This window comes from Triticum urartu, chromosome 3, assembly GCF_003073215.2.
Source record: "Triticum urartu cultivar G1812 chromosome 3, Tu2.1, whole genome shotgun sequence".
Taxonomy (NCBI): domain Eukaryota; kingdom Viridiplantae; phylum Streptophyta; class Magnoliopsida; order Poales; family Poaceae; genus Triticum; species Triticum urartu.
The window spans coordinates 114,209,870-114,224,406 of NC_053024.1; positions in this window are offsets into that span (position 1 = coordinate 114,209,870).

A 14,537-nucleotide genomic window follows, 5' to 3' on the forward strand; every position below is an offset into this window, starting at 1 on the left:
ACCTTGTCCAAGACGTACACAGCTGGTGCCATATCCCGTGGTTTACCTTCATATTCCACCTGCAAATCCTTTCTGATACCCAGGTGTGTCAAATCAGTCCTAGATTTTAAGGTATCTTTCATCTTGCCTTCAATATTAAGATGTGTGCCGATAATCCTGTCACATATATTTTTCTCGATGTGCATCACATCAAGATTATGCCGCAGATCCAAATCTTTCTAGTACTCCAAGTCCCACAAAGTGGACCTGCGGGTAAACAATAATCTCTCTTCTACCCTACCATGCTTCCTTTTCTTGCTACCATTACCAGGATGGTTTCCTGGTGCAATATGCCCGACCTTCTCTAATTCCACTTGCAACTCATCAGTGGTGAGACTCTTTGGCGCATCACGGTTTTCATGCTTTGCATTGAACACATGTCTTCTATATTTTGTAGGATGCGGCTAGTCCTTGGCAAGGAAACGACAGTGTCCAATGTGACAGATCTTGCTAAGTATTGCGTATGATAGCGGATTCCTGTCACAGTGAACACATGCATTGTAACCATGTGTCGTTCGCCCTGTCATAGTGTCCAAAGCCGGATAATCATGGATGCACCAAATTATAATAGCACACAGAAAGAAATCAGCTGGTGGGCTGCTATATAGGTCTCGAGTGAGAACACCCCTCCATAGCTATTGAAGTTCCTCCACAAGAGGCTCCATGAATAAATCAAAATCCTTTCTAGGACTTTTTGGACCTTGGATGAGCAAGGCCATCATGTAGTTTGATTCTTTGGTGCATACATTTGGAGGCATGTTGTAAGGGATAACAAGCACTGGCCACATGCTATATGTGGCGCTCTAGTGGCCAAATGGGTTAAATCCATCTGAATCTAAGCCAAGTCTAATGTTTCTCGGGTCAGCAGCAAACTTTTTGTGTTTCTGATTGAAGATTTTCCAGTCACTACCATGAGATGGATGGCTCATTACATTCTGATCTCTGTACTCCTGGTTCCCAGAATGCCACAATACATCCTCTCTTGTTTCAGCATCATGAAACAACCTCTGCAATCTTGGTATAATTGGAAAATGTCTCAGAACATTATGAGGAATCCTCTTCACAGCATCACCATCTTTCCATCTTGATGATTTGCATTTCGGGAATTCACTTAAGTTGGCATAATCCTTCCGGAACAGAACACAATTATTATTACAAACATGGATCATATCATATCCAATTCCAACTACACGAAGGAAATTCTTCATTTTACTGTAGGTGTGTGGCAGCTCAGACGCATCTGGGAAAGATTTGCGGAAAGCAGCCTACATCGCAACGAATGATTTGTTGGTCATCCGCTCAGATGTCTTCACCTGAAGAAAGGTGACCATAGCTGAGAATACTGACAACTTATTTCCTGGGGTGACAGCCATGTTGCATTGTTCCAACATGCGGGCCCACCGTTTTTCTTCTGCAGGTGAAAGTTCACGAAATGCACGAGCATTTCATAGCATTGTTTCAATGTTGGTCAAACTCGCTGGCTCCACCACCACCACCTCCTCCTCCTCTTCCACTTGAGCATCAGGCAGATCAAGATGGTGATCTGCTGCTTCCACATAGTCAATAACATTGGCATTCACAGCTTCACCATGATGAACCCACCTAGTATATGTGACCGACATCCCAAACAAGTGTAGATGATTTTGCACAGCTGACTGGGTCTTGTAAATGAATTCACACAACTGCTACACGGGCAGAGCACATCTGATTTTGGACCACCGTACTCAGCTCTGATAAAGTTCATGAAGTTTTCAACCCACTCAACATATGAAGTGAAGAATCTTCGAGCAAAATTTATCGAAGTCATGTCCATCTGTTAGACATACAAATTAGTTCTTCTACTAGATATTACAGGAAAAACATATATGCTTTTTTATCAAGTCCAGAAAAAATACCTAGGTCGATGTCTAAAGTTATGGAAAGATATTTGGATGAGCAGATCTAGGTAACGAAATATATGTAAAGCTAATTCAGCAAACAGATTTGAGTGCTAAATTATGGTAGGCTGTTTCAGTAGTCAATGAGGCCGAGCACACAGTCGTCGAACTATCGAAGGCCATCTCAGCAAGAAAGATCAAGTATAAAACGGTGTAAGAGCTATTTCACCTAACAAATTGGCTACTAGACCATGACAATCTACATCACAATAAATATATGGCAGGATATTTTAGCAACTAATTGGGCTTGGCATGCCATCTTAGCTAAGCAGATTGAGTGCAGAACAGGGCAAGGAAGCTTCTTAAGCAGAGCATATTGACTGTAAACTACTTCGGCAAACAATGAGATTAACAGCGCCTATCAGCTAACATTCAGCGCTACATCGACATGCACGGGGCCTCAGTCTAGAATTGCGCGTACTGTGGGAGAAGCTAACCACCATGCGTCTCCACACGAACGTCGCCAGCTGTGGCGGCGCGGACCGCCATGCGTCTCCACAAGAACGTCGCCAGTGGTGGCGGCGCGGCTAGAGGACGACAGTCTACGAGAGCATATTGTGGGAGCGAGAGGATCGCCGTGCGTCCCCTCGACGAACTACGGCGCCGACATATCGGCGCAGTGGGGAGGGCAGCTTTGGTGAAGCGAATGGAGTGGAGGGGTATGGGGGGAGGGGGTCCCACGTGTCAGTGAAGAGGCAAGCCGAAGCGCGTTCCATTTGCGTGAACCGTGTGCAAAACCGAACGTGTGTGGGGTGCAATGCGACCGCGACAGGGGTGCTGTGAGTGTACCGCCTTTTTTCCTTTTAAACTTGGTGCTTCGCCCCCTCAAAAAAAAACTTGGTGCTTCGCGCGATCCATCGATACTACTACTAGTAATCCGGTAATCCCGACTAAAACAGCGCGACCGGGTCTTTACTCGCGCGATATGCTGGGAGGTTGGCTTAGTTGGGTTTTTAGGACGAGTAATGCTACACCTATGTAATCCTAGTTACATAATTAACGTAATGTGAAATGTGTGAGCTGTTGATTGTAGATTGAGGGGATGGAGGGGCCCACCACCAAGAAAATTAGGGAGGAGAGAGAGAGGCAATTTATGTTAACCCTTTCGTAGGTTCCGTAGATGTAGAAAGATGTGCAGTGCGTGAATGTGTAGTGGACGTATTATTGGAGCGCCTAAGATAAATTGTGTATGTAGACCCCATGTGTTTATTTACTTCGCATGTTAGCTTTGTCTCGGTTCAAACCTTCTAAGTTTATACACACAAAAATGAATCATCATTCCATATCTATATTTATACTCTTATAAAAAGTAGAGTTGGTGACGATGGTGTGCCTGCCATCCTGCAATATAGACCGCCCGATCTATATCTAACGGATAGGAAGGAAACTATGAAAATTTACCCGCACTCCTATCCACATTTGCAGATAAGGCCTTCCCTCATTCATCCTTTTCTCCCACAAGATCTTGAAGTTCTGTGCAACACACGGGCATCTTGCTAGTACTCCTACAATATACTATATCTTACTATTATTGTGAAAGTTCATATACATCGGCCGAGATTAATGCAAACACGAGAGACTTTCATTACATTTCGAACTTTTATAGGATAGAAAAATAAAAGAAACCCGACCCTAAACCTATTCTACGGCGGCGGCCGACATCCTCCATCTGCGATCTCCATGTACGGGGGCGGGGTTCAAGACCCGTGAAGTGAAGGTGCGGTCTTCGTTGAGGAAGAGTAGAACACGGGAGATGGACCGGCCAGTTGGCACACCATGCCCTGCCGCCTCCGATGCCCTACTCATCCTCGGAGGAGTCCCCGACCTCGGCGGTGCCAGACGTTGGACATCGGCAAGTACGACGCATGGCTGATGGTGCTCCCGTCGTCGGCCGCCAGCGTGGCCACCGCTTGTGCGGTCATGTCTGTGTCCGGCTACGCCGCTATTGCTTCACGAGCAGCGACTTGAGAGAGGGCGGCGACCTTGAGCTTCATCCCCGATGACAAGCTCTCCCGCAGAGCGTTCGCACTCGCGGTCATGGCGGATGTGGTGCTAGGTAGCAGGATGATGCGCTATGGTGTGGAGGTTAGTTGTGCGTTGCCGCTTTAAGTAGCGCATTACGGTGAGGCCAAGCGTCCGGGTGTGTCAGTAAGTCGCCGGAGTTGGTTCCTCGGGCACCGAGCCTCTTAACGACGGCATATGGATAGATGGCATGAATGCAGGCAGCTGGCGCCTGCTGGGAACACACCGTGCGATGACGCGAGGGACGAGGGTTTTTGGTGTGCGAGGGTAGTTAGCTGCGGCCGTGGCAACGTTGGAGATGCCCTTTGCTCACATGTGATCCCCACATGTCATTGAAAAGGCAAGACGACCCGGCATGGTCTCAGGTCCTGGGGATGCAGTTGGCCCCGCTACACCACTCCGCGGACGCATCGCGGCGCGCGCGCACTTCAGAGCCCCATGCATCCTCGATGAGCCGGGTGTTGATCTGCTGGTTGTGCCACATCGCTAATGCCACCCTCGGCACACTGAAGCCGACCGTGTCCAGCGACGATGAGTGTGTCGCTCACCATGATCGACGTGTCCAGAGGCGGTGCGGAAGCTGCGCCACGTTGCTGGCCCCCATGCCCCACATGAATGGTTGCCAGTGGCGAGGAGGTCGTGGGCCAGCTCCTCCATTGTACTAGTCTGCGCCACGTCGTCCCGACAGGTGTGCCCCACATGTCGGTTTCCCTGTTTTCCTGGCCAAATTCGAGCGTCAGTGCTCCGCGTTGCGCATTAGGCGCAGAACAGGTGGTTTTTGTGCCCTGGTTCAAATGTGGTACAGTACCAAGTTGTTACCCTAGCCCCAAGTGTGGTGGTTTTGGGTACAGTACCACCCTTTTCCTTTTCAAGTAGTGAAGTGTAACACTTGATTAAGTAGCCGGATGGTGTGGTAAATGTAGGTGTCCGACTGTTTGAAGGAATAATTGAGGTGTGCCCGGTCCGTGCCCACATTTAGGGGTCCAACTTAGCATGTTCCGGCAATAGTAACTATACTAGTCTCTGCGTACTCCCTCTGTTTTTATTTACTCCGCATTTTAGCTTTGCTCAAAGTCAAACTTTGTAAACTTTGACAAAGTTTATAGACAGAAGTAATAACATATACAATAACAAATCAATACCATTAGATTCATTATTGAATATACTTTCACATCACATAGATTTTCTATTGTAAATGTTCATATTTTTTCTATAAATTTGGTCAAATTTTATGAAGTTTGACTTCAGTCAAACCTAATATGTAGAGTAAATAAAAATAGAGGGAGTATCTTACTCCGTGAACAAGACGGAAGGGAAAACAAGACAACTTATTGTTTATTTGAGCCATTCAAGTATAATCATGTGGCGTTGTGTATTTCTCATTCCTCTCCAACCCTCTTCTCCATCGATCATGCCGCTCTATGGCCGAGTCCATCCTCCCGCATGCCTCATTTGAACATTCCGCCGAGTATCATTTGCATATGGGCCTAGACCATGCTTGTATTTCCAATGTTGTAATTTGTCCGACATGCATACAAACAAATGGTTTGTTTAAAGTTTCACTTTGCCTCCACTACATGTCGCTTCCCGTCTTAGTTTTGACATCCCATTCGGTTCATGCCCCGACACATCTTGACGAGATCGATTGATGTTGATAGATCAATTGCGTGTCGTGCAAGGAGATAAAGGTTTGGTCTGTTTCTATGATAGAAATGACCCATGGGGGGGTCTGTGGGGATTAGAGGGAGTATATTGTATGCTCATAAGTGAAACGAATGTATTGTACCCATCCTAGTCCTCTTTCAATCGATCTCTGGACCCCGAGATGAAATCGAGAGAGAACGAGTGGGTGCATGTGTGATACCTAAGGCGGATTCAAAATTTTGAACCGGTGAGCATAGCATCCGCAAATCATATATAAAGGGTATTCAATGTTTATTTCGCTTTTGAACGTACAATATACTCCCTCCGATCCTTTCTAGTTTACATATAAGTTTTATGTGTAGTCAAAGTATCTCTACTTTGATCAAACTTACAGAAAAAGTATCAACATTCAACAACGCCCAATCAATATTGTTAGATTCGTACGCACTCCTAGATTTGTATTCAAATAGAGATGGTTTCCAATTTGTTTTCAACCACATGAATGTGCTTGTTCTCACGCATGCTCTTCCTACTAGGGTTTCACCACGTATAGCCAGTCCAGTAGTAACTTTTTTAAGCTCCCTGTCCAATAGTACTAGTGGAGTACTGACAACATCTGTAGTAGAGTATGCAGTGCTCATAGTACTCCCTCCTTCCATTTATATTGGGCCTAAGAGCAAGTCTAATAAGGCCTAATCAGTAGGCTATAAGACTTTCCATGTTATTAAAATCCTACTTGGAGGAGTGAGAAGAGAGGAGAGAGAGTGAAGCGGGCTCTTATTCTACAGCCCGGCTATAACACATAGATCAAGAAAAAAAATAGTATGCATGCAACTCTCTTCCAATCATATACCCTGCTCATGCAAATATTAAATGCTTAGAGCCAACCTAATAGCCATTCTAAGAGCCAACCTATTACTTAACCATGCAGAGATTAAATGCTTATATGAGTATTTTTTATGATGGCTCTAAGTGAGGTGGCATCTCTTTATAGCCAACAGCCGGCTACATTATTAACCATGCTCAAATGCGATTTTCAAAACCGCCTTTAACTATTGACAAGATTAATAGTACATGAGATGTATAATGTGAAAATTATATCATTGGAAGCTCCTTTCAGATATGAATTTGACTGTATGCTTTGTGTAAGTTGCATGGCATATATTATTACTCTAACATTTGGTCAAAGTTAGCCTCGAAAAACGCATTAGGCCCTGTATAGATGGAAGGAGGGAGTAGTGGTGGAAGTGGATCCTCTGGCGTAGGTATCCCTGGCTTACCCTCCCTTTTGGTCACTTACTGGCGGGCCCCATGCTTGCTAGGCCCCGCATGTCAGTTACTCAATGGGTTCGGCCACGTCAGGGGATCCTCATCCGTAGTATACTTCCTCTGTTTTTATTTACTCCGCATAAAATGGAGGGAGTAGTAGTATAAATGACACGGGCGGGGGAGGGGAGGGACGTAGGTTTTCTCTCAACTGCGGTCCCACAAGTGAGTGAAAACGCAAGATGAAGCGTGTTCCATTCGGTGAGCGACGTGGAGGGTCCAGCATGCCGGGGTGCAACGCGAACGCGACAAGAGTGATGTACAGTCAAGACCGATTGACCGGTCGTCACCGGAACCACTATTCACACCAGAACCTTCGCTGCTCGGCCTACGCCGGCCACTACCCAAAAACCACACCTCCTCTCCATCCCATTCCCCACCTTTCGATCCCCTAGCCTGCATCAAGCGTCCCCTAGTTCGCTAGAAAGCCATGGTGCGGCGCATGATCAGGTACTACAAGATGCTGACACCGGAGCGCCGCATAGAAATCGCGGCGGCGGTCGGCGCCACAGACCTTCGTTCCCAAGCTCACTTTGCGGCGGGCCAATCCTCAAGTTCTCTGGAGCCAAGCTACAAGGAGGAGGAAGCTGATCCAATGTTCATGGTGGAGGTCGCGGCGCAGAAGGCCCCCGATGTGTATGAGATGATGGATGTCGACTTCATGCCGGCGTCCGGGTCCCCCATGGTGCAGGCGGACCAGCGGTTCAACCTGGTGATACTAAAGGAGGACCGGGAGGCAGAGGCTCAACTCTACGCGGAGCGCGCACACGGTGCTTCCATCGAGGCTCTCCTACAGGCGGAACCGGATGTCGTGGATGTGAACCGGGCGGCGGAGGCTCAACTTGATGTGGAGCGCGTAGATGCCGCTGCCATTGAGGCCCTCTTACAGGCGAAACCGGACGTCCTGGACTTGAACCGGGCGGCGGAGGCTCAACTCGACACGGAGCGCGCGGATGCCACTGCCATCGAGGCCCTCCTGAAGGCGGAACCGGACATCCTGAACTTGAACAGGGGGGCGGAGGCTCAACTCGACGCGGAGCGCGCTGATGCCGCTGCCATCGAGGCCCTCGTGTGGGCGGAACCGGACATCCTGGACTTGAACCGGGCGGTGCTCTCGTCCGTGCAGAGCGCCCGCACGCTCCACGTGAACGAGTAGCTGGAGGCCGAGGAAAATCATGGTGCAGAGACACACGTCGGCAGCTACGGCTGGTTCGTGCCGGGAGCCAAAGATGATGATGCCGTCTTGTTCCACGAGCAGTGATAGTTTTGTTTATGTTGTTGTTTTTAGGGATCTTTTGTTGGGTAAAAACATATATTTATGCAAGTCGCCTGACTTTCATCATTTGGGTCAGTCGACCATTTCAGACGGTTGGATGAATATCCTATGTCTCCTAAGCCTTCTTCCTCACCTCTTCTTCCCCAACAGACCACCACATGGGTCATACGGATCTTCCCCAACATGCGGTTGGATAAACATATTGTATGAACGAAAATTATGTGTCAGCGGGAGGTTGGCTGAGTTTGGTTTGATCACATGCGGTAGCACGTGTCAGTGAGGGTGTGTTCCCTTGGCTGGGTTTGCGGCGTGCAGTAGCGACTGCGTGAGGGTGCAGTGCGACCGCGACAGCCGTGCGCAAGTGTACCTCCTTTTCATTTTGCAAACTTTAGGCAAGCTTGGCAAAAATGTGTGGCGAAGTATGGCAATGCAAGGCCTAGACCCAAACAGGATACAAGTACGTACGTAGGAGTACTAGTGTTAAAAAAAAAGGCGGGGTTTTCCTTCATGGGGTTAATCGATACAAATCCTCGTTTGACGTGTCAATTAATGTGTATTTTTTTCTCGAAAGCCCAAAGAGCTAACCATCTCACTCCTCAGCGCTTGATTAATGTAGCGCCATGCAAACCAACCTTCTCACTTCTGCATGCATGCAAGGGTATATTAATGTCCTTGGTTGCTAGTACGAGGCAAACCCCATCAATCTTGCCTCGTTTAGTGTTAGTGACCTTCTGCAAATTGTAATTTTCATATACTAGCCTTGTGTACAAAAATACGGAGGTAGTAACTATTTGACTTCCTTCCCCATTACGGTGACGTCGATGATATCTCGAACGTTGTGGTTTGGCGAAGTGCGTTCGATGGAGAACACCATTGAGGGAGACCACGGTAAGTCGTTCGCAAGTGCCGCCTGCAAGCCAAGACAACTTCCTTATTTGCATCCAGGAAGTCTGTTGAACCAAAGGATGCGTAAATGTACTACTCCCTCCGTCTAGGTGAATAAGTCATCTTAGATTGTGCACCGTGACCAATAAGGAGGGGAAAACGAGAGAGCTTAATGTTTATTTGCTAATTAATAGCATTGCATGCAATGAACTAACCACTGCATGTCGTGCTTGGTAGTCTCGGGTCATTGAAAACATGTACGCCCCACATCTCTTATTGGTTGATATGTCAAGAAACAAGAAACGAGGTGGGAGTTAATGCACCGTGCCTAAGGCTGGTTGTAATGGAGAGTATCATATAGTAGTATCATGCATATGTTACTAGTGTATGATACTACATCCGTAATGCATAGTATCATATGTTGGTATCACAGAAGACTGCATTTATTGTCATGCATCACACAAAGTAGCACATCATTTAATATGATACGGTATCATGATATGATACTCAAGCATCTCTTCCTTAATTTAATTTCATGCCACCTCATCAAAATTACTTAGTTGTCATGAATGATACTACCTATGATACTCCCTTTACGGGCAGCCTAAGTGTTTTGGGATTATTTGGTTTCGTAAGGTGACTTATACACCTAGAAGGTGGGAGTAGTACTAGAACACAATAGCGTCGTCCGTCCAGCTTAGTGCGGTGAGGTGGTTTCTGGAAAAAGATGATGGAGAAGCGGAGTCAGCGAAGAGTGAAATGATGGTTGCTTCATCCATGCTTTTTGTGATTTGACGCCTCACTGCTTTGTGATTTGTGATAGAAGGGACAAGGGAGTAGACTCTGTGCTCTATAATGTACTCTACATGCGTCCAAGCATGGGAGAAAGAGGAGAGACGTTGCATTTTTCTATTCCTTCAATCAATCATTCAGGGAGCTTCAATTCCATCTTTTTGGCTTTGGCAACACCATCCACAATGGTTCCCATCGATGCCAAAAGCTACTTTCACATTTGGCTACACATTGTGGATGCCCTTAACCGTACCACTTGGTTTTGCTCCTGTGTGCTATCTATACAAATCTCAATTATATTGATCTAAAAAATTATAGAATCAAGATTGGTGAAAAGGAGGTGATTTTGCCACACGGATGGCAGGGGACGTTTCTTATTTTTAGAGGACGTTGGCCTGGCGGTTTGCTAACATGCGGTCCCATGTGTAAGTGCTTTACCGAGCCGATCCGCGTCCCACATGAGGCAGAAAAATGGCAGAAGCAATACATGGTTAACTTGAAGAAGATGAGGGAGAAGCAGATTCAGCAACGAGTGAAATGATGGTTGCTTCGTCCCTCCAACTTATTTTTTAGCATTATTACTTCGTCCGTCCAACTTAACTACGGGGAAGGTGCAGCATTGTGATTTGACGCCTCATTGCTCATTACTATGCCGGCGCCATGACTGGGGTGCTTCACCCCTGCTGCTCTGCACTGTATTTCGGTATGGCACGTGGACCTGGTAGTTGATGTCCCACATGTCGGTGAAAGGGACTAGAACATTTATGAAAGTGAACTGTTACTTGTATTGTAGTGAAGGAAATATGCCCTAGAGGAAATAATAAAGTTGTTATTAATATTTCATTATATCATGATAAATGTTTATTATTCATGCTAGAATTGTATTAACCGGAAACTTAGTACATGTGTGAATACATAGACAAACAGGGTGTCACTAGTATGCCTCTACTTGACTAGCTTGTTAATCAAAGATGCTTAAGTTTCCTAACCATAGACATGAGTTGTCATTTGATGAACGGAATAACATCATTAGAGAACGATGTGATTGACTTGACCCATCCGTTAGCTTAGCACTATGATCGTTTGGTTTATTGCTATTGCTTTCTCCATAACTTATACATGTTCCTATGACTATGAGATTATACAACTCCCGAATACTGGAGGAACACTTAGTGTGCTATAAAATGTAACAACATAACTGGGTGACTATAAAGATGCTCTACAGGTGTCTCCGATGGTGTTTGTTGAGTTGGCATAGATTGAGATTAGTATTTGTCAGTTCGATTGTCGGAGAGGTATCTTTGGGCCCTCTCGGTAATGCACATCACTATAAGCCTTGAAAGCAATGTGACTAATGAGTTAGTTGCGAGATGTTGCATTACAGAATGAGTAAAGAGACTTGCCGGTAACGAGATTGAACTAGGTATTGAGATACCGATGATCGAATCTCGGACAAGTAACATACCGATGACATAGGGAACAACGTATGTTGTTATGCGGTTTGACCGATAAAGATCTTCATAGGATATGTAGGAACCAATATGAGCATCTAGGTTCTGCTATTGGTTATTGACCAGAAGTGAGTCTCGGTCATGTCTACATAGTTCTCGAACCCGTAGGGTCCGCATGCTTAACGTTCAATGACGATCAGTATTATGATTTTATGTGTTTTGATGTACCGAAGGTAGTTCGGAGTCCCGGATGTGATCACGGACATGACGAGGAGTCTCGAAATGGTCGAGACATAAAGATCGATACATTGGAAGGCTATGTTTGGACATTGGAATGGTTCCGGATGAGTTCGGGCATTTACTGGAGTGCCGGGGGTTACCGGAACCCCGTGGGGAGTCAATGGGCCTTATTGGGCCTTAGTGGGAGAGAGGAGGAGGCGGCCAGGTGGAGGGCCCCCCCAAGCCCAATCCGAATTGGGTGGGGGGCCGGCCCCCCCTTTCGTTCCCTCTCTCTCCCTCTTCCTTCTTCTCCTACTCATACTAGGAAGGGGGGAAACCTACTCCTACTAGGAGTAGGACCCCCCCTTGGTCGCGCCCTATGAGGGCCGGCCCTACCCTCCTCCACTCCTTTATATACGGGGGAGGGGCACCCCATAGACACACAAGTTGATTGTTTAGTCGTGTGTGGTGCCCCCATCCACAGAATTCCACCTCGGTCATATCGTTGTAGTGCTCAGGCGAAGCCCTGCGTCGGTAACTTCATCATCACTGTCATCACGCCGTCATGCTGACGAAACTCTCCCTCGGCCTCAGCTGGATGAAGAGTATGAGGGACGTCACCGAGCTGAACGTGTGCAGATCGCGTAGGTGCCATGCATTCGGTACTTGATCGGTTGGATCGCGAAGACGTTCGACTACATCAACCACGTTTCATAACGCTTCCGCTTTCGGTCTACGAGGGTACGTAGGCATACTCTCCCCTTCTCATTGCTATGCATCTCCTAGAGAGATCTTGCGTGATCATAGGAAAATTTTGAAATACTGTGTTCCCCAACAGTGGCATCCGAGCCAGGTCTATGCGTAGATGTTATATGCACGAGTAGAACACAAAGGAGTTGTTGGCGTGGGTATATACATATTGCTTGCCGTCACTAGTTGATTCTTGAATCAGCGGTATTGTTGCATGAAGCGGCTCAGACCGACATTACGCGTACGCTTATACGAGACTGGTTCTACTGACGTGCTTCACACATAGGTGGCTAGTGGGTGTCTGTTTCTCCAACTTTAGTTGAATCGGATTCAATGAATAGGGTTCTTTATAAAGATCAAAAAGCAATCACTATACCGCATTGTGGTTTTTGATGCGTAGGTATGAACGGTTCTCGCTAAGCCCGTAGCAGCCACGTAAAACTTGCAACAACAAAGTAGAGGACGTCTAACTTGTTTTTGCAGGGCATGTTGTGATGTGATATGGTCAACACGTGATTATATAAATTGTTGTATGAGATGATCATGTTTTGTAACACAGTTATCGGCAACTGGCAGGAGCCATATGGTTGTCGCTTTATTGTATGAAATTCAATCCCCATGTAATTGCTTTACTTTATCACTAAGCGGTAGCAATAGTCATAGAAGCAATAGTTGGCGAGATGACAACGATGCTACGAAGGAGATCAAGGTGTCAAGCCGGTGACGATGGTGATCATGACAGTGCTTTGGAGATGGAGATCAAAGGAACAAGATGATGATGGCCATATCATATCACTTATATTGATTGCATGTGATGTTTATCCTCTATGCATCTTATTTTGCTTAGTACGGCGGTAGCATTATAAGATGATCTTTCACTAAATTTCAAGGTATAAGTGTTCTCCGTGAGTATGCACCGTTGCTACAATTCGTCGTGCCGAGACACCACGTGATGATCGGGTGTGATAAGCTCTATGTTCACATACAACGGGTGCAAGTCAATTTTGCACAAACAAAATACTCGGGTTAAACTTGACGAGCCTAGCATATGCAGATATGGCCTCGGAACACTGAGACCGAAAGGTCGAGCATGAATCATATAGTAGATATGATCAACATAGTGATGTTCACCATTGAAAACTACTCCATCTCACGTGATGATCAGACATGGTTTACTTGATATGGATCACGTCATCACTAAGATGATTAGAAGGATGTCTATCTAAGTGGGAGTTCTTAAGTAATATGGTTAATTGAACTTTAATTTACCATGAACTTAGTACCTGATAGTATTTTGCATGTCTATGTTGTTGTAGATATATGGCCTGTGTTGTTGTTCTGTTGAATTTTAAGGCGTTCCTAGAGAAAGCTAAGTTGAAAGATGATGGTAGGAATTACACGGACTGAGTCCATAACTGGAAGATTATCCTCATTGCTGCACAGAAAAATTACATCCTGGAAGCACCACCAGGTGACAAGCCTGCTGCGGATGCTACTGGCAACGTTAAGAACGTCTGGCAGAGCAAAGCTGACGACTACTCGATAGTTCAATGCGCCATGCTTTACAGCTTAGAACCGGGACTTCAACGACGTTTTGAACGTCATGGAGCATATGAGATGTTCCGGGAGTTGAAGTTAATATTTCAAGCAAGTGCCCAGATTGAGAGATATGAAGTCTCTAATAAGTCTATGATACATCCATTTTGCATCATGCTTTTATATCGATATTTATTGCATTATGGGCTGTTATTACACATTATGTCACAATACTTATGCCTATTCTCTCTTATTTTACAAGGTTCACATAAAGAGGGAGAATGCCGGCAGCTGGGATTCTGGGCTGGAAAAGGAGCAAATATTAGAGACCTATTCTGCACAGCTCCAAAAGTCCTGAAACTTCACGGATGATGTTTTCCAAATATATAAAAAATACTCAGCGGAAGAAACTCACCATGGGGGCCACACCCTGCCCACGAGGGTGGGGGGCACGCCCTACCCCCCAGGGCGCGCCCCCTACCTCGTGGGCCCCCTGGTGGCCCTCCGGTGACCATCTTCTGCTATATGGAGTCTTTCGATGGGAAAAAATCATAAGCCATCTTCTCGGAAGAAACTCCGCTGCCACGAGGCGGAACCTTGGCGGAACCAATCTAGGGCTCTGGCGGAGTTGTTCTGCCAGGGAAACTTCCCTCCCGGAGG